This window comes from Taudactylus pleione, unplaced genomic scaffold (genome assembly GCF_031769625.1).
Source record: "Taudactylus pleione unplaced genomic scaffold, aTauple2 ptg000322l, whole genome shotgun sequence".
NCBI classification, from domain to species: domain Eukaryota; kingdom Metazoa; phylum Chordata; class Amphibia; order Anura; family Myobatrachidae; genus Taudactylus; species Taudactylus pleione.
The window spans coordinates 4,238,317-4,266,004 of record NW_028284723.1 but is presented as its reverse complement, the minus strand read 5'-3'; the positions used below and the strand labels follow the sequence as shown (position 1 = coordinate 4,266,004).

General features: G+C 44.7%; 1 protein-coding gene across 1 annotated transcript in view; it reads left to right on the top strand.

The window, feature by feature from the left end:
- Positions 1-671: 671 nt before the first annotated feature.
- The window catches only part of LOC148509511 (G protein-activated inward rectifier potassium channel 4-like), a 93,523-nt gene continuing 66,506 nt past the window's right edge, over positions 672-27,688 (top strand). Inside the window, exon 1 of the mRNA XM_088443018.1 lies at positions 672-759. The gene's annotated coding sequence lies outside the window, so the exon portion shown is untranslated. The remainder of the gene's footprint in view (positions 760-27,688) is intronic.

The window sequence follows — 27,688 nt, the reverse complement described above, 5'->3', positions numbered from 1 at the left end:
TTTTGCTATAAAATGTATATTAAAACTGCACATGTGAGTGTAAACTAATGGGGCGAAACTCGAGTTTGGTACATTGGGGTCAGATCGTAGTCATCATTGATAATAAAGAGGACTGTGATTTGCAGCGCTAATGAGCCTACTGCAAAATCTCAGCAACAATTCATAATATTATGCAGAAATTGTAGTTTCTATAAAAAATTTTGAAAAAAAAATGCTTGATAAATCGGCCCCTTAATCTTTATAGAACTGTATTTTTCTGATGCTAAAGTTAATAATTAACCTTTATATAATATTATTTGTTTTAGAAAATCTCAGTAAGGTAGTATAAGTATTAGTACACTACAGTATGGGAGTAGTAAGTATGTACCACTTGTTCTGGTGTCAATAAAGGGTACAGGATAGATCAGACAAAATTGGTAAACTCTTCTTTATGCACCAAAACAACAGCAGAGACTGAATATTTGCCTTAAGTGACATTAACCCTGCAGTGCCTAAATGCCTCTGGTTGCTTGTCCACTGATTAAATCATCTGGCAGTAATTCTGCCTGACATTGAGACAGATTACTGAGTGACCTCCTTCCGAAGGGGATTGGAGCTTCAGTGACACTGCTACACATTTACACAGCATCACGTCCATCAGTCATGTATGGGGTCTAGGACCCTTGCTGTTTCTAAATGAACCTTCCTGCAGTCACTCCAACAGGCACCTATTAATAGAGGACTGTCAGCTTGTAAGACCCTCACAGACATCAGAATGAGGTAGGATATTGCACTTGATTGTGTCCAACAAGTCATAATACGAATAGTCCCTTCAAAATACAGGTGCTCTAGAACAAAACAGGGACTATCCAGACTATTATAAAAGAACTCCACATAATATATTTACAGATTAGTGAAATGTTTGAAATTATTACAAGAATATGTCTACAGGAAAATGTGAATGTGTCAGAAAAAATTAAGAAAACAAAAACCCTGTATGTGTCTCCAAGCCAAAGTAAAGTTTATGCCTTGCAGTCGTGTCGCAGCTTCCAGTGACTAGAACGTTACTATTATTATTACAGGATTTATCTGACAGATATGAACCTACTGTACATTTGAATGCAACACTGTTATATTTACATTTAAGTTGCTATTCTTTATTATTGGAGTTATATAAGAATGTACTCATATCTATGACCATAGGTGAACGTAAGAACAAACACTGTATCATCCAGCTTTGTTATGTCAATGTATAATAAAAACCTTTATTTTGAAGGGATTATTGATTCTCATTGATACTTTATAGATAAATCATTACCTCAGTTTAGGCAGTTTACTGTATATAAGCTACATCATAAGATGGATAGTTAATTGCAAAAGATAGTGACAGTACATGTTGGTAGCTGCTGAATCACGTCAGTAAAGTCACTCAGGTGCGTAAAAGGGAGGAAATGTTCTATACGAGAAACAGCAAAAGGTATTCCCCAGCACTCGGAATGATATCAGCAATAAGATTTGAAAAACTACGTAGTGGTAGATAATTCAGAGATCTCAGTGCATAAATATGGCTAAGCCTCCAGGCCACTTCACGGCGTCTCTGTTTACTGGAAGTCCCAAATACTTAGCCAAAGTCTGGGGTGGATAATGACAGCAATATAGTAGTATCATTTTTTTTTTTAAATCCTCATTTCCCAATATTGCAATAATGCTACAACAGTACTGACATGTAAAGTTAGGAATGTCCACTGTATTGTGTGCCATATGCAGATGCTGAGAGATATAGGCTGAAATCTATATTGTATGCTAGTGTCTGCCATGCTGTGCGTTATTGCATAATCATTGTGTACATGAAGTTATTGGGACTTGCTACATAATGGATCTAGTTGACAGAATTAATAGAAATATCAGCAAAATATACTGTGTTTGATTTGTGCAACATATATTTAGCCTTAGTTTAGTTAAAGTATATAATTTTCTAGATTCCTGTTAGTTTTAATGGCATTCAGTTACCCAACCATTCTACAGTCTCTGGGACATTACATTAATAATCCCCGCATTACCTGATGCGTTACTTACTTCCTGCATACATGAAGGGAAATCTATGGAAGTAAAGAAGAAGAAAGTACAGAAATTTTAAAAAAAGCAAAATAATGAATGTATATTAACTCTGGTTTTATATATTTTGCTTTCACATACAAGAGCGGCACATTCTGGGTGTGATACTAACTAGAACAGAAACGTAGATGATCCTGCACAGAATTAATATAACATTTGTGTATATTCAGCCATAGGCAGAGCTGTACGCATCTTTACAGTGCACCCTCCCCCATCTGATTGGTTTGTTACTTGTCATTATAGTCAGGGCGCACTTGCACTCGTCTAAGCTAAGTGCAAATGATACACCTGGAAATGGCAGTATTTATTATTGTGTCCCACTGTGCATAACCCACAGTTCCATCAACACGTCCTCACTGATATTTGCATAAGTTACTGAGCAGTTACACCTCTTAAACCAGGGCCGGTGCTAGGATTCTCTCCGCCCAGCTCCGTCCTGTGCTGTACTGTTACCCCTTCCCTCCCCTGCTCCATCCCCCTCTACGTACACTAATAATACCAGCGGGTGGGTGGAGGGTGGGTTTTTCTGCAGCCGGGTGGTGGTGAGATGTTCAGGCAGGGTGCAAGGCTGTGCCCTTCAGGCTATGGCGTCCAGGCGACGGCCCTCCTAGCCCATGCCTTGAGCCGGCATTTCTTTCGCCACAAGTGGAGATGCTCTTGAAATAGATACTACTCTGGATTGTCTGTACTTGCGTGTGCTAGGCTCCAAAGAATGTGCAGTGCAAAAGAATGCAACATGCGTTCCACAAACAGGCTCACCCTCTGGGATAAATGTAATAGACTGTAAGCCGGCGCCCCTGCGGGAATACCTGGAAGTATGCCTGAATTTTTAAAGCAGCAAGCATGTTAAAAGGTATACCAGCTTGGTTTAGCCTTTAACATGCTTGCTGCTTTAAAAAAACAGGCATACTCTCATGTATTCCTGCTGCAGCGCCGGCTCGCAGTCTATTACATTTAGCCCTCTGACTACAATTATTATTGACAATTCAGAGATTTAGGGGTCTATTTACCAAGCAGTGTTAGGAGAAGTGAAAAGTGAAGAGTGAAAAGTGATAAGGTACCAGCCAATCAGCTCCCAACTGTCATCTCACAGGCTGTGTTTGAAAAATGACAGTTGGGAGCTGATTGGCTGGCACCTTATCACTTTTCACTCTTCACTTTTCTCTTCTCCTAACACTGCTTAGTAAATAGACCCCTTAATTCCATACTTGTCTACATTCCCGAATTGGCCCAGGGGAGTGGGCGGTCTGGGTGTTTGTTGGCACAATTTGTGGGCAATTGCACCTCTCCATGATGCTATAATGCACATAATTTCTTGCAGCATGGTGGGGTCTCACTTGGATCTTTCCTCTAGAGAGGCAGACTATGTAGGCATGTATATGTAATTTAAATCTATATGTAAGTTTTGAAACATAACATATAAGACATATACTTAAATACTTAAGACACCCATGTAAATCGGTGTTCGAACTGCCTTCTATTTAATAGTCTAAATGCTTATTACCCATAATTCACACTCAAATTAACAGAATAACCAAGCATTAGGTTGCTATAAATAATATAGAGCATGAGATACTAGTGCTCCTGAACTTGTGCTTACAAAAAATCAATTAATCACGTTCCCCTAATATTACAGGTGCAATATTCAGCCAAAATACTTATATTTACATATCCAAATATAAGATGTGGTAATTTGAATTATGTGATGGAAATCCACTCCAGATCTATGGACATCAAAAGTAAAAAGATCAAAAATATAATATGTAGTGTATTACTAACCATAATCAGATTTAAACACCATTTGCTATTAAATAAATATTTTTTTCAACACCAAACATGATTGTAAAATTAATATTTTTTTTCCACAGAGCCCCTTTCTGATCGCACTCATGTGATTTCCACCTTTCCGTTTTATCAATCACTCTTTTTGTCAACCAAGGGGTCTTTGGAAATTTGTTTGGTGTTGAAAATATATTTATTTAATTATAAGTGCTGTTTAAAGATGATTATTGAATAATACTATACATATATTAAATCTTGTGTCTTTTACCTTATTGTATCCCAGGATCGGGAGCAGATTTCCATATTACATAATTTAAAGCAAACAAAGGGCCTGATTCAGACCCACTCGCGAGCGGCTGTCCGCTCGCAAGTGGGTCGATGGTCTGCACTGAGCATGCGCACGACGGAGGGAGCTCCGTCGTGCGCATGCGCCAGACACGACGAGCGAAGGACTTTCCTTCGCTCGTTGTGTCCGATCAAAGGGGGCGTGCTGTCAATGTTGATTGACAGCACACCCCCTTTGGTGGGCGTGCCGGGGGCGTGCCTCCCTGACGGGGGCGTTCCCACGGGAACGCCTCCCGTCAGAAGCCGGCCCACTGACATCACTAGTGATGTCAGTGGGAGTGATTTTGGCTCTGATAGAGCCAAAATCACTCCGGAGCTTGCGGTTGAAAACCTCAACCGCAGGCTCCGGCTCGCAATTTCGATGGTCGCGATGGTCATGACCATCGCGGCCATCAAAATGCACGCTCGTATAGCCTGTGGGTGGTGACCCACAGCTATACGAGCGTCCAGGAGGACGCTCCATGAAAATGGAGCCCGGCCCTCATGCAGAGCGTGCGCTCTGCTCAGAGCGTACAGCTCTGAATGAGGGCCAAAGTTTTTTTAGACTTTCTTATACTGTACTTAGATATGAAAACATTTTGTTTGAATATTGCACCTGTAATATAAACAGTAGTGTTTAAATTGTTGTTAGTAAACACAAGTTCAGAAGCACCAGTTGCTCATACTATAGTTAAATATTATTTTTTGAAGTGTAGTGGTGCTATATGTATGAATAGAGCTGCAGAAGTAACTATTAATAGATGTAGGTTGTTATAGTTATTCTATTTTGCACCCCCAAAAAAATTAATATTCAATTTATGGTCTATGGAAATTCAGGCTACATATCTTTATTAAATTTTATGATTATATGAACTGTACACAAGTGACGTTAAGCAGGTATTACTTGCACATATACAGTAGTCATTGAAAGGCCAGCCATGCAAATCTGGATACATACGTGCACATATATTTGTGGATTTTCAGGCAGTATGGGGAAACGCACATAAGGGGAACAGTAAAACATCACTATAAAGTGCAACCTACATCTACAGTGCTTTAGGGGAGCTCTTTTCATATATTGAAATCGTTCAATTGTTGTTATAAAAGACAGCAGATTTTAGCCTAGTTAAGGCTGTAATCATGAGAGTACATTGGAACTGTCTTTATTACCTGTGTGGTTTTGTGTGTTTTAATGTTTTTTTTTTTTTTATACTGCTTGGTGCTCGCTGAGAAATGCACCTTTCTGCAGAAAGGCACAAAATGCATCCCATTAAATGATAGGGACTAGGTTTTTCACTCTGTGCTGCAGTGAGGTCTATCGGACCACATTACTAAAGGTGTCACCAAGGTTGTGGGGAGCCACCTCTGGACTGCCTGAAGAAGCGGACTGGCGCTGTGAAATACGCAGCAGGTTTTAGTGAGACTTTTAAATTTTATTTCATTATTTATTTTTGTTCATATGCATTTTACTTTTACTATTTAATATTGCAATCGTATTTCATTTTATTGTTTTTTTATTTATGTGATTTTATGCAATGTATTGTCTATAATAGGGAGAATAGTGTGTATTACTATATATATATATATATATATATTAGGGGTGTGCACCGGACACTTTTCGTATTTTGTGTTTTGGTTTTGGATCTGGATCTTTCTTCGTGTTTTGGATCTGGATTGGTTTTGCCAAAACCACCCTTCCGTGTTTTGGGTTCTGGGTTTTGTGTTTTGGATCTGGATTTTTTCTTAAAAAATAAAAAAAACCCGCTAAAATCACATAAATGGGCCTTTTTTTGTTCCTACGCTATTAATAACCCCAATAACATTAATTTCCACTCATTTCCACTCTATTCTGAACACCTCACACCTCACAATATTGTTTTTAGGCCAAAAGGTTGTACCGAGGAAGCTGGATGACTATGCTAAGCGACACAAGGGGGCGGCACAAACACGTGGCCCATCTAGGAGTGGCACTGCAGTGGCAGACAGGAAGCCAATCAGCGTTATGGTGCCCATTTGCATGTAGCACGAACCCGGGAGATCCGTGCTACATGCATCTGTGTGATTGGCACAGAGCAATGACAGGTCCGTGAGACCCGTCTGTGCTGCTGTGGTAAAAAAAAAAAAAAAAACCTGTGTAAAAAAAGAAAAAAATGGCGTGCACCCCCCCAAAAAAGAGCAACCAGCCCCGGGCATTAGTAACCCAGTGCTGGGTGTGCTTAAATACAGGGGACAAACGACGTAGGGGTCCCCTGTACTTAAGCACAACCAGCACCGGGCTAGTCAGAACCAGCGCTGGTTGCCAAAATACGGGGGACAAACGACGTAGGGGTCCCCTGTATTCTGCGCAACCAGCTCTGGGCTCTGATCCGGTCCTGGTTCTGGAAATATAGGGGACAAAAAATGAGTAGGGTTCCCCTGTATGTTCCAGAACCAGCACTGGACTTTTTCTAGCGGGGGGCTGATGCCACAGCCAGGGGAGCCCTTTCACCGGGCCCCCCAGCCGCAGCATCAACCCTGACCGCTAGTCAGCCCAGGCCGGGGATCCCTGGAGAGCTGGGGACCCCCCCAATAAAGGGGTCACCCTCTCCAGGGCACCCCAGGCCCAGGCTGATAGCCCGGGGCTATCCCCGCCACCCCTGGTGGCGGTGGGTGGCGGGTTGATTGTGTGGTGTGGTGTAAATAAAGAATATCAAACATTGTCTTTACAAGTAGAACTGCAAGTCCCAGCTAGCCTGCCCCGCATGCTGGTACTTGGAGAACCACAAGTACCAGCATGCAGGGCATTAAGGGCCCACTAGTACCTGTAGTTCACCTGTAAAAAAAATGTTTAAAAAAACACAGGACACACACACCGTGACAGTATAAGTTTATTAAACATACATACACACACACACATGTACACATACTCACCTATGTAACCTGTAGCATCGGTCCACTTGTCCGGTAAAGTATCCCTAGGGGACCTGTGAAAAAAAACATACTCACCATCTCCTATGCGAGGTTCTGTCCTCTTCGTTCCAAAGTAGGCATCCCCGGACTTGGCAAAAAAAAAAAAACGAAAACGCGATCCACGAACTTAGTACCGTTCTATAGAACGGTACTTCCCGAATGAGAGCTTAGCGACGGGGTATCACCATGGAAACCCCGCTGCTAAGCGTTCATTGGCTGAGAGAGGTCATCTCCCGTCTCTCAGCCAATGAACGGCTCCCTCCATTGTAGTCAATGGTGGGAACCGCAGGGTAAACTTTAATAACCTTGCGGCTCCCAGCATTGACTACAATGGAGGGAGCCGTTCATTGGCTGAGAGAGACGGGAGATGGCCTCTCTCAGCCAATGAACGCTTAGCAGCGGGGTTTCCATGGTGATACCCCGCCGCTAAGCTCTCATTCGGGAAGTACCGTTATATAGAACGGTACTAAGTTCGTGGATCGCGTTTTCGTTTTTTTTTTTTTGCCAAGTCCGGGGATGCCTACTTTGGAACGAAGAGGACAGAACCTCGCATAGGAGATGGTGAGTATGTTTTTTTTCACAGGTCCCCTATGGATACTTTACCGGACAAGTGGACCGATGCTACAGGGTTACATAGGTGAGTATGTGTACATGTGTGTGTGTGTGTGTGTGTGTATGTATGTTTAATAAACTTATACTGTCACGGTGTGTGTGTCCTGTGTTTTTTTTAAACATTTTTTTACAGGTGAACTACAGGTACTAGTGGGCCCTTAATGCCCTGCATGCTGGTACTTGTGGTTCTCCAAGTACCAGCATGCGGGGCAGGCTTGCTGGGACTTGCAGTTCTACTTGTAAAGACAATGTTTGATATTCTTTATTTACACCACACCACACAATCAACCCGCCACCCACCGCCACCAGGGGTGGCGGGGATAGCCCCGGGCTATCAGCCTGGGCCTGGGGTGCCCTGGAGAGGGTGACCCCTTTATTGGGGGGGTCCCCAGCTCTCCAGGGATCCCCGGCCTGGGCTGACTAGCGGTCAGGGCTGATGCTGCGGCTGGGGGGCCCGGTGAAAGGGCTCCCCTGGCTGTGGCATCAGCCCCCCGCTAGAAAAAGTCCAGTGCTGGTTCTGGAACATACAGGGGAACCCTACTCATTTTTTTCCCCTGTATTTCCAGAACCAGGACCGGATCAGAGCCCAGAGCTGGTTGCGCAGAATACGGGGGACCCCTACGTCGTTTGTCCCCCGTATTTTGGCAACCAGCTCTGGTTCTGACTAGCCCGGTGCTGGTTGTGTTTAAGTACAGGGGACCCCTATGTCGTTTGTCCCCTGTATTTAAGCACACCCAGCACTGGGTCACTAATGCCCGGGGCTGGTTGCTCTTTTTTTGGGGGGGAGGACGCCATTTTTTTCTCTTTTTACACAGGTTTTTTTTTTTTTATTTACCACAGCAGCACAGACGGGTCTCACGGACCCGTTAGTGCTCTGTGTCAATGACACAGATGCAAGTAGCACGGATCTCCTGGTCCGTGCGTGCATCTGTGTCATTGAAATACACAGCAGCACAGACGGGTCTCACTGACCCATCTGTGCTCTGTGTCACTGTCAATCACACAGATGCATGTAGCACGGATCTCACGAGTCCGTGCTACATGCAAATGAGCACCATAATGCTGATTGGCTGAGAGCCGTGACAGACGGCTCTGTCAGCCAATCAGCACTTTGCCCATTAAAGGCAAAGGCATTTTTTTTTAAATGGCCGCTCGAGGCAAAACCTCGAGATCCGACAGCAGATCTCGAGGTTTTGCCTCGGGAGAGGGATCCGGGGCAGACAGGGAGATCCGAGCTTGGGCTCGGATCGCCCCGGATCCCCGAAGTTCGGGTGGGTTCGGTTCTCAGGGAACCGAACCCGCTCATCCCTAATATATATATATATATATATATTGTGATAGGATCACTGGTAAAGTGGTCTGTGGCAGGTACATTTGTCCCAGATTCCTGTCTTATGTGTTTTAAATCCCCAGGAGAAAGTCTGCAGTGTAGCAGGCTTGAGTCTCGGCTTTTTGAAAAGCCGGTTTGGGACCTGGGGGTTGTGGGTGAGAGGAGATGGAGGGCTCCACCCACGGCCACTCCAGGTTTTGGTTCTCGCAGCATGGTAACAGGTTGTTAGGGTTTCCACCTGAGAGTGGCCAATATAAGCCTAGTGTGTTGAGGGCTGATTGTCTCACCTGGGAGAGCAGACAGGGAGTTTGCTCAGAGACACTTGAAAACCTAACTGTAAGTGTTGTGCTGTGCTTTTGTTGCTGGTGAGGGCATTAAGCCCTGCCAGGTTCTGGTAGTGAGGGAACTACCTGTGAAGTTAGTACCCCGACAGGGCTAGGATTTACGTTTATGTTTTCTTTGTGTTATTTCTGATATTGCACAATAAAGACTGGCGCCGACCAGCTTGTACTTGCATCCAGTCTGGCATACTGTTTCCCAGCTGCTGTGTGTGAAAGGAAGGAGTCCTCTACCCAGGAGAGGGACCCCCTAACCTAACTGTGTCACAATATGGTGGAGAATGCGGGCACCCACACACACTGAAGTTGCAGCGAGAGGAAAACTTTCAGTTTAAAAATTAAAGGGACAGACACCCAATTTGTGAGTGTGGAAATAACACTGTGTCCTTGGAGTCCCATAGAGGAGGCGTCAGCCAATGCTCAGAGAGGCAAGGTTCAGCTTCCAACCTACACCCCAGGACAAAATGGAGGACATTATTAAGGCCTTGCTTCAAGCTACAGCAGCTCAGCAGGAGACTAACAGACTTCAACAGGTCGCCATTGAGGAAACCCGCCAGGCCTTAGCGGAAAACAGCCAGGCCATAAGAGAGGTGGTACAGCACCTGGTCGCCCGGCCCAGAGATGTTAATACTGGTCCTCTCACCACCACTCACTCCGTACGAGCCAGTCACTTCCTCCAAAAGATGACTTCGGGTGATGATGTGGAGGCCTATCTCGCCGCATTTGAAAGAACGGCCGAAAGGGAGAGTTGGCCCCAGGAGCAGTGGGCAAGTCTGGTGGCACCTTTTTTGTCTGGGGAGCCACAAAAAGCATATTTCGACTTATGCCTGGCTGATGCCAAGGACTATAAAAAACTAAAACAGGAGATCCTAACTTGCTTGGGAGTCACCACCTTTGTTCGTGCCCAACGGGTCCACCGCTGGGAGTTCCATATGGACAAGCCTCCACGTTCACAGATGCATGACCTCGTCCATCTGTTCTCAAAATGGCTACGGCCCGAGACGCTGACGGGACCACAGATCGTGGAAAGGTTCGTGATGGACCGGTACCTGCGATCATTACCCGCGACTCTGCGCAAGTGGGTGAGCCATGCAGACCCTAAGACCGCGGACCAGTTGGTCGAGCTAGTGGAGAGGTACGTGGCGGCTGAGGAGTATGCCCCACCAAGCCCCGATGGCGCACCGGCGAACTCCCACAGATACTGGTAAGACTGTTCCAGGGGAGAAGGGTGCTGGGCGGTGGAATGTACCTAAGACTGACGGTGTAGAACCTGGAGACAGGCCTGCCAGGCCAGGAAGGTTCTTGCCCCGTAAACGACTAGACATTAATATGATTCAGTGTTTCCGGTGTGGTGACTTCGGCCATATTTCCGCTAATTGTTCACTTTCAACTGAACCTATGCAATGTGATACTGCTCATGTCTACCGCAGGGGGTCTTTCTTTGCACAGACAGCCTGTACGGCTGACTGGCAGGCTGAGACTGATAAGCACATGTGTGTACTCACTGTAGATGGCAACCGAGTAGAGGCTCTGTTAGACTCTGGTAGCTTGGTGACACTTATAAAAGCTGAGCTGGTGAACCCCTTGAGGCATAAGGGGAAAACTGTTGGTGTGACCTGCATACATGGGGAAAATCGATATTATGTTACTGTCGAGGTGAACATCGAGACACCATGTGGCTTTGCTATAGTTTCTGTGGGTTTGGTGCCTGGTCTGATGTATGATGCAAAATTGGGGAGAGACTTTGCTCACTTCTGGAAATTGTGGGAAAGCCGTTTTGTTCCAGAAGTGAACAACCCCGGTCCACTTGAGAAGGTTGTCGATATAGTGGAGGAGGGAGTTTCTTCTGAGTCAGAGTTATTCCCTTTTCCTACTATGGTTGGCGAACTAGAGAATGCGGCGCGTGACGGTGGCCCGCCAACTGATGTGCCTCCCATTGAGGTGGGAAGTGTTGTTGGGCCAGTGGATCATCTGCCTGATTTAGAGGTCAGAAGAGAGGTCTTTGCCGTGGAGCAGTTGAATGACCCTACTTTGGTAAAAGCCAGGGAGAATGTAAAAGTAGTTGATGGTAAACCCATAGACCCTGATAGTCCTTTGTCCCATCCCCACATGGCAATGTGTCAGGATTGGTTATATCAGGTGACTAAGAAGGGGGAAGATATTGTGGAACAACTAATAGTTCACAAAGCCTACAGAAGAACAGTGTTGGATCTGGCCCATGGTCGTATAACGGCAGGTCATCTAGGGGTAGAGAAAACCACTGAGCGAATAATGCCGAGGTTTTTCTGGCCCGGGCTTCATAAAGAGGTATCTGACTTTTGCGCATCCTGCCCTGAGTGTCAGTATCATGCTATCAGACCACGTTTTAAGGGACCACTAGTTCCATTGCCTATTATAGAGGTGCCAATAGTGAGAGAGCACCTGAAACAGGCTCAACAGGCACAGCAGAGGGTATACAACCGCAATGCTCGGTTACGCAGCTTTGCTCCTGGGGACAGATTGTTAGTGTTGGTTCCCACTGTGGAAAATAAACTTTTGGCTAAATGGCAAGGGCCCTTTGAAAACTTAGAAAGAGTGGGACAGGTCAATTACAAAGTTTACCAGCCAGGGAAAAGAAAGCCGGAACAGATATACCATATAAATCTGTTAAAGCCCTGGAAAGATAGAACGGTACTGTCGGCCATCCGAGCCCTTCCAGTAAGTCCTGGGCCCTTAGTTCCCGAAGTGACAGTGGCAAAAACCCTGTCGGCAATTCAACAACGAGAGGTCAAGGAGTTTCTGGTCAGAAATAGGGTGCTGTTCTCTGACGTACCTGGGAAAACCTCGGTCGTTAAACATGACATCATCACTGACCCAGGGGTTAAAGTTAATCTAAAGCCCTATAGGTTACCAGAAGCACCAAGAGCATCGGTGTCGAAAGAAATTAAAAATATGCTAGAGTTAGGGGTTATTGAAATATCACATAGTGAATGGTTAAGTCCCATTGTGTTGATTCCAAAGCCCGACGGGAGTGTGCGTTTCTGCAATGACTTCCGAAAGTTGAACAGTGTTTCAAAATTCGATGCCTACCCGATGCCACAGTGGAGAAGGAGGCGTTGGCCATAAAGTGGGCGTTACAAACTTTTAAATTTTCGGTGGAACACAGGCCAGGGGGACTGTTGTTTAATGCAGACGCGTTGTCACGCGTTCATTGTTTGGGGGCTTCAGTTGTTCCGCCCCATAGGTCGAAACAAAGGGGGGGATATGTGATAGGATCACTGGTAAAGTGGTCTGTGGCAGGTACATTTGTCCCAGATTCCTGTCTTATGTGTTTTAAATCCCCAGGAGAAAGTCTGCAGTGTAGCAGGCTTGAGTCTCGGCTTTTTGAAAAGCCGGTTTGGGACCTGGGGGTTGTGAGTGAGAGGAGAGGGAGGGCTCCACCCACGGCCACTCCAGGTTTTGGTTCTCGCAGCATGGTAACAGGTTTTTAGGGTTTCCACCTGAGAGTGGCCAATATAAGCCTAGTGTGTTGAGGGCTGATTGTCTCACCTGGGAGAGCAGACAGGGAGTTTGCTCAGAGACACTTGAAAACCTAACTGTAAGTGTTGTGCTGTGCTTTTGTTGCTGGTGAGGGCATTAGGCCCTGCCAGGTTCTGGTAGTGAGGGAACTACCTGTGAAGTTAGTGCCCCGACAGGGCTAGGATTTACGTTTATGTTTTCTTTGTGTTATTTCTGATATTGCACAATAAAGACTGGCGCCGACCAGCTTGTACTTGCATCCAGTCTGGCATACTGTTTCCCAGCTGCTGTGTGTGAAAGGAAGGAGTCCTCTACCCAGGAGAGGGACCCCCTAACCTAACTGTGTCACAATATATATATATATATATATATATATATATATATATACAGCTCATAGGTCCGGCACTCAATGTAGTAATGGTTACTTAGCTGGTTGCCCCCACAAAATCCAATGATATAAAGTCCATCCGGTGTGGCACTCCACGCTTATAGAAATAAATCAATCACACAGCTTGAGGTGTCAACATTTCAATGCCAATAAAATAGCATTTTCATCAGGACGAATGCCTGATGAAAATGCTATTTTATTGGCATTGAAACGTTGACACCTCAAGCTGTGTGATTGATTTATTTCTATAAGCGTGGAGTGCCACACCGGATGGACTTTATATATATATATATATATATATATATATTTCTCCATGACAATTTGCTCTAAGGGTTATGCTCCATCCCCTTAACTCTTATTACAAATAAGATTTTGATATATTTTTAATTTGTTTGGACATTGCTGACTTATATAGTATATCTCTCTTTTTTAAGTGAGTAAGGGATGTGCTCAAATATTAATCATAATGTCGTAAACAACACAACCCTCATATTGTAGCTCACATCAACATGAGTAACTGGCTACCACCACAAATACAATTACAGCATCATAGACACTTTGGGGGAGATGAATTAAGCCGTGGAGAGAGATAAAGTACCAACCAATAAGCTCCTGTCACTTTACAGGTTGTGTTTAAAAAAAAATTAGTTAGTAGCTGATTGGTTGGTACTTTATCTCTCTCCACTTTATATATCTCTAATGCTGGGTCTTTATATATCTCTAATGCTGGGTAAACACTTAACTATATGAAGCCAGCCAATGTGTCGAGCAGCGGGTCCCGGTGGGGGTGCAGGCATCGGCAAGTGTGTACAGACTTGCCAATTCCAGGAGCGACGTCGCAACAGCGGGGGCCATGCTGCATTCGGCAGCATGGCCCCCACTGATGATATTGCCCATTGGACCGCACGCAGGTCCGACGGACGATGCCACTGACAACGCGTGGGAGCACGCATCATCAGAGAAATAGCGGGTACACACTGCTCGATGTGGACGATATGTTGTATACCATAGTGGGGGGTGGGGCTATGATGGCACAATTGCATTGTCACACCCCCAGACCTGCCCACTGCTAACAAGCCCCGACCCTGACCCACCACCTTCACTAAGCCCTGCACCCCGCAGTGCCGACCTTGCTGCCTCTTCCCAAACGAGTCAGCTAAATGGTCAGCAAGTATGTTTATATCACTTATTCACAAATTCACTTTCATCGTACTTCAAACTTTTATTGGAGAGAGAGAAAGTGGATAAACTGTGCTTGAATAAATGACAGAAGCTGATTGGTTGCTTTGCACAACTTCTCAACTTTGTCTTCAAGACTTAATACATCTTCCATTCTCTTATATATAGTTACTTTACATGCATGCTAATTTGCTATATAACAGCATCGTAAAAGCCTTATGCATACATCTACAGCCCCAATTCTCCAAATGGCCGACCTGCAATCTGACTCCCCGATCGGAAGCCATCGATGATCGGCAATCCGTCGGCGGATCTGGGAAAAACAGCATGTTAAAAATCCTGACTCTCCGATCCCGATCAATTTATGGTTGGGATTGGCGAATCAAGGATTTCCAACATGTTGAATTTTCCCAATTCCCCGACCCTGGTATCGACAGAACAGGGAATTGGGGCAATCCATTGGAGATGTATGGGCCCCATTAGGTAAACTGCAGTGTAGCCATTCATAGACTGCATTCGTCTATGGTACTTGAACCACAGGGAAAAGTGATTGTGGCTTTTATTGACAGTACCCCAGAAATCGCTTCTGTCATTGCTTTGGTTCTAACTTCTAGAGCTCTTATTTGGGCAGCAAGATGCGGAATGCCCTGGGCCATCCCAATATAAACAAAAAAAACAGCCTGAAGTTTCTCACTGGTTCTGGTGAAGAATTAGTATAATTATTGCCTTGTGGTGGAGTTTTAAGAACTGTTGAGTTATAAAACTGGAGCATAGTGCCACCAACTACAAATGCTACTAATATTTCTCTCAGAAAGTAATTCATTAAAATTAACCCAAAGACGGACAAGTTTCAGAACCTTTAAATCTGGCCAATTCACGTTGGCCTCTACCGAACTGACATTTTTGAGTAGAAGATTCCGACTGTATGTGTCAACAAAGCAAAGTCAGAAAGTAGCAGTATTCTCGTCATAGGGACATTTTCCCTGGTACAGTTCATGGAGAACAACTTGAGCATTTTTAATATGTAAAACTATTGTGAACAAATCTTAATGACTGAAATCATTGTATGATCTTTGTAGCCAGGGACCTGAGCCTCGCGGATAACATCGCCGGCATGGCACTGAAAAAGTTAAACTTTCCATGCTGCAGTCCCATCAAGGAAAAACGTCTATGCTAAGCGCCAACTGTACGTGTAATTAATGTTGTATAAAGTATGTCTCCATATGTACATCTTTAGTAACTGTCACAGTTAGCTGTGGTGCTGAAACAGTCCAATCACCGCAGCACCAATGGAGTTAAGGAGCTGATTCAGAGCCGCTGGCTAGATGCGATCGCTCGCACGATGTGTATGCAAATTGCATAGGTAGTGCAATCGCACAGCAATGCATTAGCATGCCCAGTATTTCTTAGAGAGCGATCACCTAGTATATGCAGACACCCACCAGCCTGTCTTAATACGCCCACTTGTGCATGGCATGTCCAAGAAGTGTATGCAACCATCGGTACATCGGGTAACATCGGATGAGATCGCAGCACTTGAGGTTGACCATAAGTACCCTGCTGCAAGCACTGCGAGCACTTCAGTGTAAAAACAAGCCAGGTGACGTGTGCTATGATGCTGTCCTATAATTATGCACACCTCTAAAACGCCATTGAGATGCTCAGGCACGCCTGCGTTTGCAAATCCACTCACCCGTTTATAATGGCCAGCCCGTTACCACCCACAAATGGCTTCTCCTGTCACTCACTCTGCTGGGCTGTCTATGCGCAGCAAGCTAATTCATTGTGAACTTTCGCTAATGCATACACAATGCATACCATTGGCAGCAGCGAGTGTTGGCATCTTAGCGAGTGGGTCTGAATGAGCTCCAATGTCCCAACTCTGGGTGCCGGCCCGTGACATTTAGTTTTAAAAGTAATTTAGATTTTCGGCAATGTTTTAATGTATTTAACATGTTATATTTTATGTCTGGCACTGTTAATGTCCGGAGCTGAAGGGGATCATGGACCTCATTCAGAGGCGGTCGCACGGAGCGATTGGTCGTAGCGAGCAATGTTTTTTTCAACTGCGCATGCGTGTACATGGCAGTGCGCGTGCGCAAGCCTGTCTTTCCGACTGCAATCCTCTTGCTCGCTAGTCACTATGAGGTCGTAGCTGTGATTGACATTTCGTGCCGTTTGTGGGTGGTTACAGGGGAAGGTGCTTGTGAACGGGGGTGTGGTGGTGCGCACGCAGGCGTGGTTGACCTTTAAAAAGGGCGTTTTAAGGGCGTGCATATATTACTGAGCGAGTCATCACACACGTCATCTCGTTGCAATAACGACGCTACTGTTCGCAGAGCTAAGGGTAGCCCAGGGTCTACCTTAAGCATTGCGAGTGCAGGCGATGATTTCTGCCTCAACCGATGTCTGTAGGCAATTAACAATGTAACAGGTGTTAATTGTGCTGACGTAGGTTGCCGCTTGCGACCGACTCTGAATTAGGCCGTAGAGATAGGAGGTGGGCTTTCATTTTTGTGGGTGTTTCCACGCTTACGATGTGCGTTGCGATTGAGCGCTCGTTTTGCATATTCTCGATCACTTTGGGTGCGACCGATCGCTCCCTTGCGACCGCCTCTGATTGAGGTCCTAAGTCCAAAGTGCTGTTGTAGGAATGTGCTTTTAAATGTATTGAATGTTCATTTTAGTCAGATAATAGTATTGTTTGAGACAGTAGGGGGCTGTATTGCCTTTTCAAAGGCACAGGCAATTACATGCTCACATAGTGTCCCGGCTAGGCTGTTTTAGCGGGACGCCGTGCCCTGCCTGATTTTAAAAGGGCAAAATGTGCTCTGCCCTTATAGTGGCGCCCCGCTAAAACAACCTGCTTTGAGCCTGAGCCCGCGGGTGGGGAAGCTGCGGTGACCGATCACTGCCGGGTGAATAGACGCCATGTGCATGTGCACGGAATCTATTCACCGTGAGGAGAGAGCTTGGGGGAAGCCCAGCACCTCTGTAAGTGCTGGACATGCCCATGTGTGACGAATTGGAGTGTTCCGCGAGGACACGCCCCCTCCCGATCGGCCACGCTCTCCCTTTTACGCCTCTGGAACACCAAATACATTTTCAACATAAACTTCTATGTGCATAGATCCAAAATCGCTACTGTGACTCTGGGCCTGATTCAGCAAGGATCGCACGGCTGTGTTTGCACGCAACCGGTAGGTGTTTGCAATCTGCACATGACTATGCATCGCAGTGCGTGTGCACAAACCGGCTGCTGCAATTGGGAAGCGACCGCAGTGAGCACGTGGAGTCTTCACACAGTGATTGGCAGGAAGTGTCTGTTTGGGGGTGGTGACGGGCGGAGTGGTCAGAGAAACGCAGGCGTGCCTGTGCATTTAAATGCCGTTACAGGGGCGTGCATAATTAAGCCCCTGCGATTGTATACGCTGGCAGAGGTCTGATGGCGACAGGAAGTTTAGCAGTTTGTGCGGTAGGGTCAGGTCAACCACAACTGTGCGACTGGTTCCGATGTTACCGATGTTTTAGCTGACTTGCAGTGGCATGTAATGGGAAGTGGGCATCTTGGTATAGTGCTGCAGTTGCCGTGCGATTGCATTCATTAGCATATTTTCACAGTTAGCGGGTCCATGCAAATGCAGCCAATCAGGCCCTCTGAACACAATTGGGAAGCAAGCGCAGTGCGACTTAGATGCATGGGCAGTAAAGAAAATTCATGTGTCCGACATCGATATAGTGTGCAACTCAGAATCAGCCCCAATGTGTGATTAAAGGGAGATAAGGAACTCATCTACTTAACAAGACAGCAAGTAAATTGGGAAATCACAGCTTACTGTAATTGCGTTTTCAATTTCCTGTGGAAATGACCCAAATAGGGATAAACTCAATCGGCATATTGCTGTCAATTGAATTTAAATCCGGTTTTGGAATGCATTGCTCCCCGAAGCTAAATATTAATTGTGAATTGATGCTATATGAATTGGTTGAAGAGACACGGGCTGGATGATATCCTGTCACTGTGCAGAGAAACTGTATAAGAAGGGCTGCTGTAGGCATTATAATTGTATATAAAGTACCATCTTGAACTCTTGGGGGTCTATTCATTATGTTAATTATCGGGGTCTGAGCGAACTCTGATAATTAACAACCTTACTGGCGACGAGCACCGGAGCAATTCATCATTGCTCCAGCGTGGAGACAGCTGATCGGAAAATCCTTTCGGAGCAGCGAAATTTAGCACTGCCGAGTCTGACTAGAGTTCACGTAAGCGCACAAGGCCCCGGCGTTCAGCGGAAGGAGCCAGACAGGGGCGCAGGGATCCAAAAGGATCCCTCTTCACAGCCCGGGACTCTTTCCCATAGGGAAGGGGCCATGTGAGCACCGAGTGCAGGAGCACATGAGATCTGACGATGGCGAATGCTCCCACAGTCAAGCTTCGAAAATAGAGTATTTTCGGATCTTGATGAATTTAGGCCCCCATACAGTAGGGGACAGAGGGCCACAACGGAAGTGAAAGGTAAGCAGGAAATATCTGTGATATGAAAGGCCCCAAAACTTAATTTCTACAAAAGCAGGTGAAAATTTTCATTTTCACCTGCTTTTGTAGAAATTAGGTGATAATGAATAGAACCCTTGCTACGTACAGCCAAGTATTGGTTTTCACAAGGTTTGCTGCTTCATTGTTTTTAGACCTTTTTGTCAGATGTTACTATGGAATACTGAAGTAAATTTACAAGCATTTCATAAGTGTCAAAGGATTTTATTGACAATTACATCAAGTTTATGCAAAGAGTCAATATTTGCAGTGTTGACCCTTCTTTTTCAAGACCTCTGCAATTCGCCCTGGCATGCTGTCAATCAACTTCTTAGCCACATACTGACTGATGGTTGTCCATTCTTACCTAATCAATGCTTGGAGTTTGTCAGAATTTGTCAGAATTTTGGGGTTTTAGTTTGTCCACCCGCCTCTTGAGGATTGACCACAAGTTCTCAATGGGATTAAGGTCTGGGGAGCTTCCTGGCCATGGACCCAAAATTTCTAATTTTTGTTCCCCAAGCCACTTAGTTATCACTTTTGCCTAATGGCAAGGTGCTCCATCATGCTGGAAAAGGCATTGTTCGTCACCAAACTGTTCTTGGATAGTTGGGAGAAGTTGCTCTTGGAGGATGTTTTGGTACCATTCTCTATTCATGGCTGTGTTCTTAGGCAAAATTGTGAGTGAGCCCACTCCCTTGGCAGAGAAGCAACCCCACGCATGAATGGTCTCAGGATGCTGTACTGTTGACATGACACAGCACTGATGGTAACGCTCACCTTTCCTTCTCCGGACAAGCGTTTTTCCAGATGCCCCAAACAATCTGAAAGGGGATTCATCAGAGAAAATAACTTTACCGCAGTCCTCAGCAGTCCAATCCCTGTACATTTTGCAGAATATCAGTCTGTCCCTGACATTTTTTTCTGGAGAGAAGTGACTTCTTTGCTGCCCTTCTTGATACCAGGCCTTCCTTCAAAAGTCTTCGCCTCACTGTGCATGAAGATGCACTCACACCTGCCTGCTGCCATTCCTGAGCAAGCTCTGCACTGGTGGTTCCCCGATTCCGCAGCTGAATCAACTTTAGGAGACAGTCCTGGGGCTTACTGAACATTCTCGGGTGCCCTGAAGCCTTCTTCACAACTATTGAACCATTCTCCTTGACGTTCTTGATGATCCGATAAATGGTTGATTTAGGTGCAATCTTACTAGTAGCAATATCCCTGCCTGTGAAGCCCTTTTTGTGCAAAGCAATGATGACCGCAGGTGTTTCCTTGCAGGTAACCATGGTTAACAGAGGAAGAACAATGATTTCAAGCTCCACCCTCCTTTTAAAGCTTCCAGTCTGTAATTCTAACTCAATCAGCATGACAGAGTGATCTCCAGCCTTATCCTCGTCAAAACACTCTCACCTGTGTTAACGAGAGAATCACTGACATGATGTCGTTATGGGTCTCGCACCAAAGGGGGCATGCTGTCGATGGTGAGTTACAGCACGCCCCCTTTGGTGGGTGTGCCGGGGGCGTGGCTGCCCAGACGGAGGCGTTCCCATGGGAACACCTACCGTCTGGGTCCGGCCCCACTGACATCACTAGTGCCAAAAGCACTCCAGGGCTTGCGGCAGACGAGACATTACCGCAAGTTTCTCGTCGCAAGCCCGATGGTTGCGGTGGTCTTGACCATCGCGACCATCTTTTTGGCTGCTCGCATAAGCTGTGGGTGGTAACCCACAGCTATGCGAGCAGCCAGGAGGCCGCTCCAATATTAGGTAGGATGGCCCTGATTCAGAGCGAGCGCTCTTGTGAGAGCGTCCAGCTCTGAATCAGGCCCATAGTTCATTGTCATGGCAAAGAGGGACTTTGCAATTAATTGCAATCCATCTGATCACTCTTCATGACATTCTGGAGTGTATGCAAATTGCAACCATAAAAACTGAAGCTGCAGACTTTGTGAAAACCAATAATTGTGTCATTCTCAAAACTTTTGGCCATGGCTGTATGTTGTATGAGTGCTCTTTGTACTTTTAATTGATGGTACTGTTCATTGGAGCTAATAAACATCTACTTGTTTCCAAGACGCCTGCATCCTGTGACCACCAGACGAATGAAAATGCTTAACTATTTGACAGCTGCTCTCAGCTAAGCCCAGTGTCTTTGAGGACACCAAAGCAATCCCAATCCATAGTAAGCTTTCAAGGGTACAGTACACAGCCATCACCATCCAGGAGGTGCTGCAGCTGCATCACTACAAAAACCCCAAAATGTAAGCTGCCCCCCTTCACTACTCTAAGGGCCTGAATCAGACCTGTACGCTATGTTGATCTTTCCACAAATGGAGCAATATTTTGCTAATGCGCATGCGTCTGAGTCTAACTGCACATGCATCAAGGTACATTACCGTAGTCGCATGCTGCAAGTCTTTATTCGTAGTGTGATTGACAGTCAGGGAGCGTTTGGAGGTGGCAACGGGGAGAGTCGGCTAAAAATGCGGGCATGTCCCGACCATTTCAGGGGCGTGTCACATACCACGTCTGCGATCTTGTACACAGGAAACATTGCTCCTGTGTCTCCATTCTGAGTAACCATAGTCTCACTCAGGAAGTTGATGTTTTTTCCTGATCTGCATCCAATATTGCACATGTGTACGCAGTTGCAGTTGGCTCAGGTGGGTGTCTTAGTACAAGTCCTGGCCGCTGTTGCATTAGCATATCTTCCAATATCCACAGCTACGAAAATCACAGCTGTGGGAGCATTCACTTACAACTCTAAATCAGGCCATAAATTAGTTTGTGCATTGTACATTCACTCTCCCTTGCTGTAGCACACAATGGCATTTGCTGGTGCAAATTCTGCACCTAGTAGATGGATTTCCTCCTATCACTATATCACCTCTATAAAGCTTCCAAATGGCACAACAGCCTTATATACTGTACATAGACATGTACCAAGAGAAAATATAGACTTGGTATAGGAAAAAATATCACAAAAACTAAAACAAGTAAGAAAAAAGTGATGTCAATGTACACAATGAGAAAACTACAGAATTACAGTCAAAAGGGCTATTTTATAACAAGAAATTCAATAATGAACTAATCCTTTTTTATAATTTAACAGCTATCATAAAGTATTAACAATACAAATTCATTTCCACAATAGTGTGTTTTTAAATAAAATTTGACTGTGTCAGAGTGCAGATTGTATTCATTCTTCAAAACTGGTGACACACCTTCAATCTGTGCAGAATAGTTCACACAATAATCTCCTGTGAGCCCATGTTTAAGCAATAAGCAAGTTAACTTGTGAGGGACTAGTCCAAAATGTAGCCAATCTAAAGTTTAACATCTTCAGATGATGTTGGCTACAGGGTTCAAGCTCAGAAACGCTTTGCCCTCCGGAGCTTGGTAAATCCGACTGCATAGTGCTCCCCTGGGAAACTATGGGGGTTGTTTTATGGTCGGTAACGGAGGGACCGCGGCAGTTATCAGAAATATATTCTCTTGTCCCTCCATGGTAAATACCAGGGATCCTTAATATTTGGAGGTTCCACCTGAAAACATCCGCAAATATTAATTGAAAAATAGGCCCCTTACTCACTTTGTCTACAAATTGCAGATTTTCACCAGGGTTCCGGCAGACTTGCTGTGTGATTTAAAGCAGTGATTTTTTTTTTAAAGGCAGAATCCATTGAAAATCTGCAGATTGTAAAAGAGCTGTTTAGTCAATGTTCTCTAGAGAGTGAATGTGGATGCAGTGGTGTATCTAGGGGTCCGAGCGCCCCTGGCAAACCAAGGGACTGGCGCCCCCCTCCAATGACTGTTTCTACTGGTACAAAAAAAACTAAGAAACACTGGGGGTAGTTTAATTCACACACCTGTAGAAATAGGGAGAATATATATATATATTTTATAGAACTTACTCTATTGCAACCCACTATTTATTAATTTATTTATGCAAAAAACACACTGGAAAAGATTGAAAACACTGCGTCAAAAACAAACAAAATGCATTATGGGTAAAATAATTTACATATATTCAAATACGGCTATGTATACTGCATTATGCTTTTTAATAACTCCACCTTATAATTCAGTAGGATGACAGCCCACAATGGTCCTTTCCTATAACCCACATAAGAATAAAAACTGTCCATAAGGATCCTATCCTATTCCCCAACATGGAAGTATCCACAACCTACAAGGATCATGGCAAGTTCCTCAACTTAAGAAAAATAAATTTACTGTACTTACACTGGGGGTAGTTCAATTTACACGCCTGCAGAAATAGGGAGACAAAATATATATATATATATATATATATATATATATGTATATATATATTTAGATTTTTTTCAGTTATAACACTACATGCAATGCACTGTTTATTAATTTCTATATGTCAGCAACACAGGAAAAGGGGGCATCAATAACAAACTAGATGCATTGTGAGCAAGATAATTTGCATATATGCAAATTATCTTGTGAATAGAGCCTTGTGATTGATATGGCACTCTTCTCCTGCATGATTGACATATGGGAATCAGTGAGTGGTGATTGGTATATGGTGGGTATTGTGGGGGAAGAGATATATTAAGTAAAAAAAAAAAAATTAGTCTCTCTAATTTTAAATGTTTCTGATATGAAGGGACATATAAGAAGCCTAATACACATTAGTAGTCAATGGAGGACAGAGCAGAGCAGAACGTAGGAGACAAAAAGAAGGCTGACTGCGGGACACTGGTTAGAGGAGACAGGAGACCAGAGATCATAAATGACGGCGCCCCCTCCTCAGCCGGCACTCCTGGCGAGAGCCATCAAGGCCAATAGGAAGATATGCGGGTGCACATCTGTATGATACCAATGAATAGTATAGAAGTGTGCTCTCTTGAATTTCCACTTGGGTTTTTTTTACATGGTGCTAACATTGCCCATTTTACTGGATGCCTACTGAACGAGCCACACTTACTGTATAAGATATTATATTGGCAAGCATGGGTTTACTACCATAACATCACCTTGCTTGCTGCAAATTAGCAATCTGCTTATGCTCATCACTTTTGGCTTGTCCTGTGTTAATGACAGTTGATATATTTTGCTGTGGTTGATAAGCATGTTTATGCAGCCCAAACTGTCATGGATAGTTGAGGATGTATGTGCTTCTAGTGATTGGCATTAGCTGGATCTGAGTCAAATGGAAACACCACTTTTCACCAGAGGCCAGCAGGCAGTGATGGGCTTTCCTTTGGTGAAAACACAAGTCCTAGCTCAAAAATATGATCCTCTGTTGACTACATACAGCATTGGTTGTACAACTGTTTTTGGGACAATGTACTAATTTTATTTTGTCACAATAAAACGTAACATGCTTAAACATGTAAAATGAACATGTTGAACCTTTTTGCATTTATGCTATACAATCATTATATATGTGAAACACCTCATCATTGTTATAGCAGTTGTGCCTAAGGGGATATAGCAATGGCAAGTAGTAAATGTGGCTATATCACATAGGAAGCAAGCTATGCCCCGCCCCCTTAAAAATTCCCTTACCTCTGTAGTGGTCACTGGTGCCATCAGTGCTTCACATCAATGGCATGAAACCATAGACGGTAAACTGCCGATAGGAAGCCATTAATGTTTTCATCCGCTGTTGGTCATCCTTACTGTGGGCGCAGAAGCAACTGGGGAAGGAGGCCGGGACTAAATGAAGACAGGACTAACTGGCGGGCCAATCGGAGAAGGGGGCCGGATTGATCAGGGCAGAGGTAAGCTCAGTGACACTGCGTGGAAAAAAAACAGTTTCCATCTTTTCTGACTTTGATGATTGAGAACCATCGGATATCCATCAATGATGTAAAAATCATTGTTCATTGGTGGCAAGCCATCAATGGTCGTTAACCATCGATGTTCGATGGACATCCCTATTCTGTAGTAACATTCCTCCTTTACACTGTAGTCACATATCCCTCCCCTGACCTCTGCTGTAACACATTTCCCCCTTTCACCTCTGTAGTAACCCATCGCCCTTAACTCTGTCAGACACAGTAAAACATCCCCACCTTCGCCCCTATAGAACCACATTTCTACCCCTCACCTATTCCCTCTAACACCTCACTGTACAAATATCCCCATCAGTTCTGTAGTAACACATTGCCCCCCCTCACCTCTGTATAAACACACTCCCTTCACCCAATAGTAATATAATTCCCCTGATGTGGTGGCGCAGACCAGCACAGAAAACATGAATGTTCAAATTGCATTTGTTTTGAATATGAATGCATATACGGGATGTTGTCAGCATCGCAGCGTGCAGGATGTCGACGGTCTAAATACTGGCACCGGAATCCCGAAGGTAATTATCGGGGGTTAGGGGAGGGTTAGGTTTAGGGGTTAAGCACTAGGTGAGGGTTAGGCCCTAAGGGGGAGGTTAGGTTTAGGCACTAGGGGAGAGGTTAGGTTCAGGCATCGGGAAGGGAGGGTTAGGGGTGGAGTAGATGTAAGCATTAGGAGTACTTACCTACGGGTGTCGGGATGCTGCTGTCTATATTCTGACTGGCGGTATCCCGACCGCCAGGATCCCATACCAAAACCGCGTATACAGATACCTGACTTACAGTTAATCATTAAAATGAAGCCAGAAAGTGGCAGCAAAACTATGTTTTCTTACAAATCTAATGTTATACATCAATTAAATATAGCAACAAGATGCAGCCAAAGCAGATATGTGATAGACATCAGCATCAACAAGTAAACTTACACCTGGCCTATGAGACTTGTAAAGCTGGATCCCTTAAAAAACATGTTAGTGAAAATTAGATGCATTGCAAACCACATGCTGCTGGGCTACCCCCAACCTCTGTCAGCAGTGTATGGATGTCCAGAGAGAGCTCCTACCTAACCTTTCCACCACACTGAACACTGCGGACCACGGGAGAGACTGCATGACAGTGCTCAAAAAGCGGAATTGTCCTGCCCAAATAGGGATAGTTGGGAGGCATGCAGCAGGACTCAGGAGCAAATGGTTGTTGCATGATGTTTGGTTTGCAAACTAGCGGCTTCTTCTATTCTGTATGTGATTTGTGTCTTTTAAAACCACCACAGATCGGATGCTATTTTATGCAAACCGCAGAAGAATCTGGTTTGTGTTTAAATACTTGTCTGATTCATGGCAGTTTTAAAATCACATGAGAAACCACTTTTTGACACATCTCACTCTCCTTAATCTCCATAGTGAAACTAAGAACTGCAGACTGTTCACCATAGACAGTCTGGCAATGGCAACACATTGATTCTAGTTCATTGCTAGACTGAGCTTCCTAACAAATGATCTGGTCTCACTGCGGCTGCACGGTGAAGTCTCACAGCCACAATGAGAACCAGTACAATGCGGGACAGATACAGATGGACTGGACACTGCAACAGATATATTACTTTGGTGTTTCTGATCTGTTCCATGTACTTGGTCCTCCTGTATAAGTCCTTCTTCACATATGCTTCTAAAGTCACTCAAATGGCCGAATTACACGCAAGTGATCCAATGACTGCGTTCTCGAACACAGCAGCGTATCACAGAAGCCCACCTGTGTTCATCCCTGCTCTATTACTTACAAGACAGTGAGCCAAACAGAGGTGGGGGTGGGTCTTTGTGAGTTGCACCAGGGGGCGGAGCTACGCTACATATCCAGGGAGAAAAAAGAGCATAGTGGGGCACTGTGCAATGAATGGCGGAGAACCAGTGGATCTCCGCCATTGATGGCAAAACCATCGGACATGATGTTTAACTATCGATGGTTGATGGCTACCCTAGAACAAGCTGGCTTGTTATCGGGAGATCAGACATCCGAGTGCTTAACACAAGGAGAGTAAGCACAACATTTTGCTCACTCAAAGAACACACACGCGGTTGGGTCAGCATGGATGCGCAGTGGCTTTTATTACTGCCTCACAGCATTGAGGTCTAGCATTCAATTCCCAGTCATGGCCCATCTGTGTGGAGTTTATATGTTCTACCAATGTTTGCTTGGCTTCTGAAAAATATGAACCCTAGTGTGTAGGTGTGTCTATGTGATAGGGACAGTAGAGACTGTAAGTTTCATTGTAGCAGGGACTGATTTAAATAGCCAGAGTCAATTGTGCCATGCATAAGATTGCATTCTAAACCGTCAACACTGCGTTTACAAAAATGTTATAGCACAGCATGACCTATTTTTCAGGTATTAATACACACATGTGTTTTACCTATTTCCCCAGCACATTAGTGTGAACGAGCCTTAATAGCATCACAGGAAAGCGCCAGGTAGCTTAGTCTGAGAGAGGTACTCATTTTCCATTACATCTGAACACCCCAGAAACACACTGATAACTGCTGCTGAATAAGAACAGATTTACACTAAGAAATTATTTAAAAAGACATTTATGGCCAGATGCAAAGTTTTGCCTTTTGATGGCTGTTTCTGGTGGGTACAGATTAAAGGCAGATGGAAAAGAATTACTACACAGTAGCAAGCGCTTGATCTGAAGATAAAAATAAACTAGAATTAGGCGGTGGGGTTTAGTAATTTTGTGCTGTGTTTAGCTTATTTGGGATGTGAGCAGTGCATTCCTGAGCATCATGCTCCCCTCTGATCATGCTAAAGATTGCTTTCCATTTATCCTCATTGGATA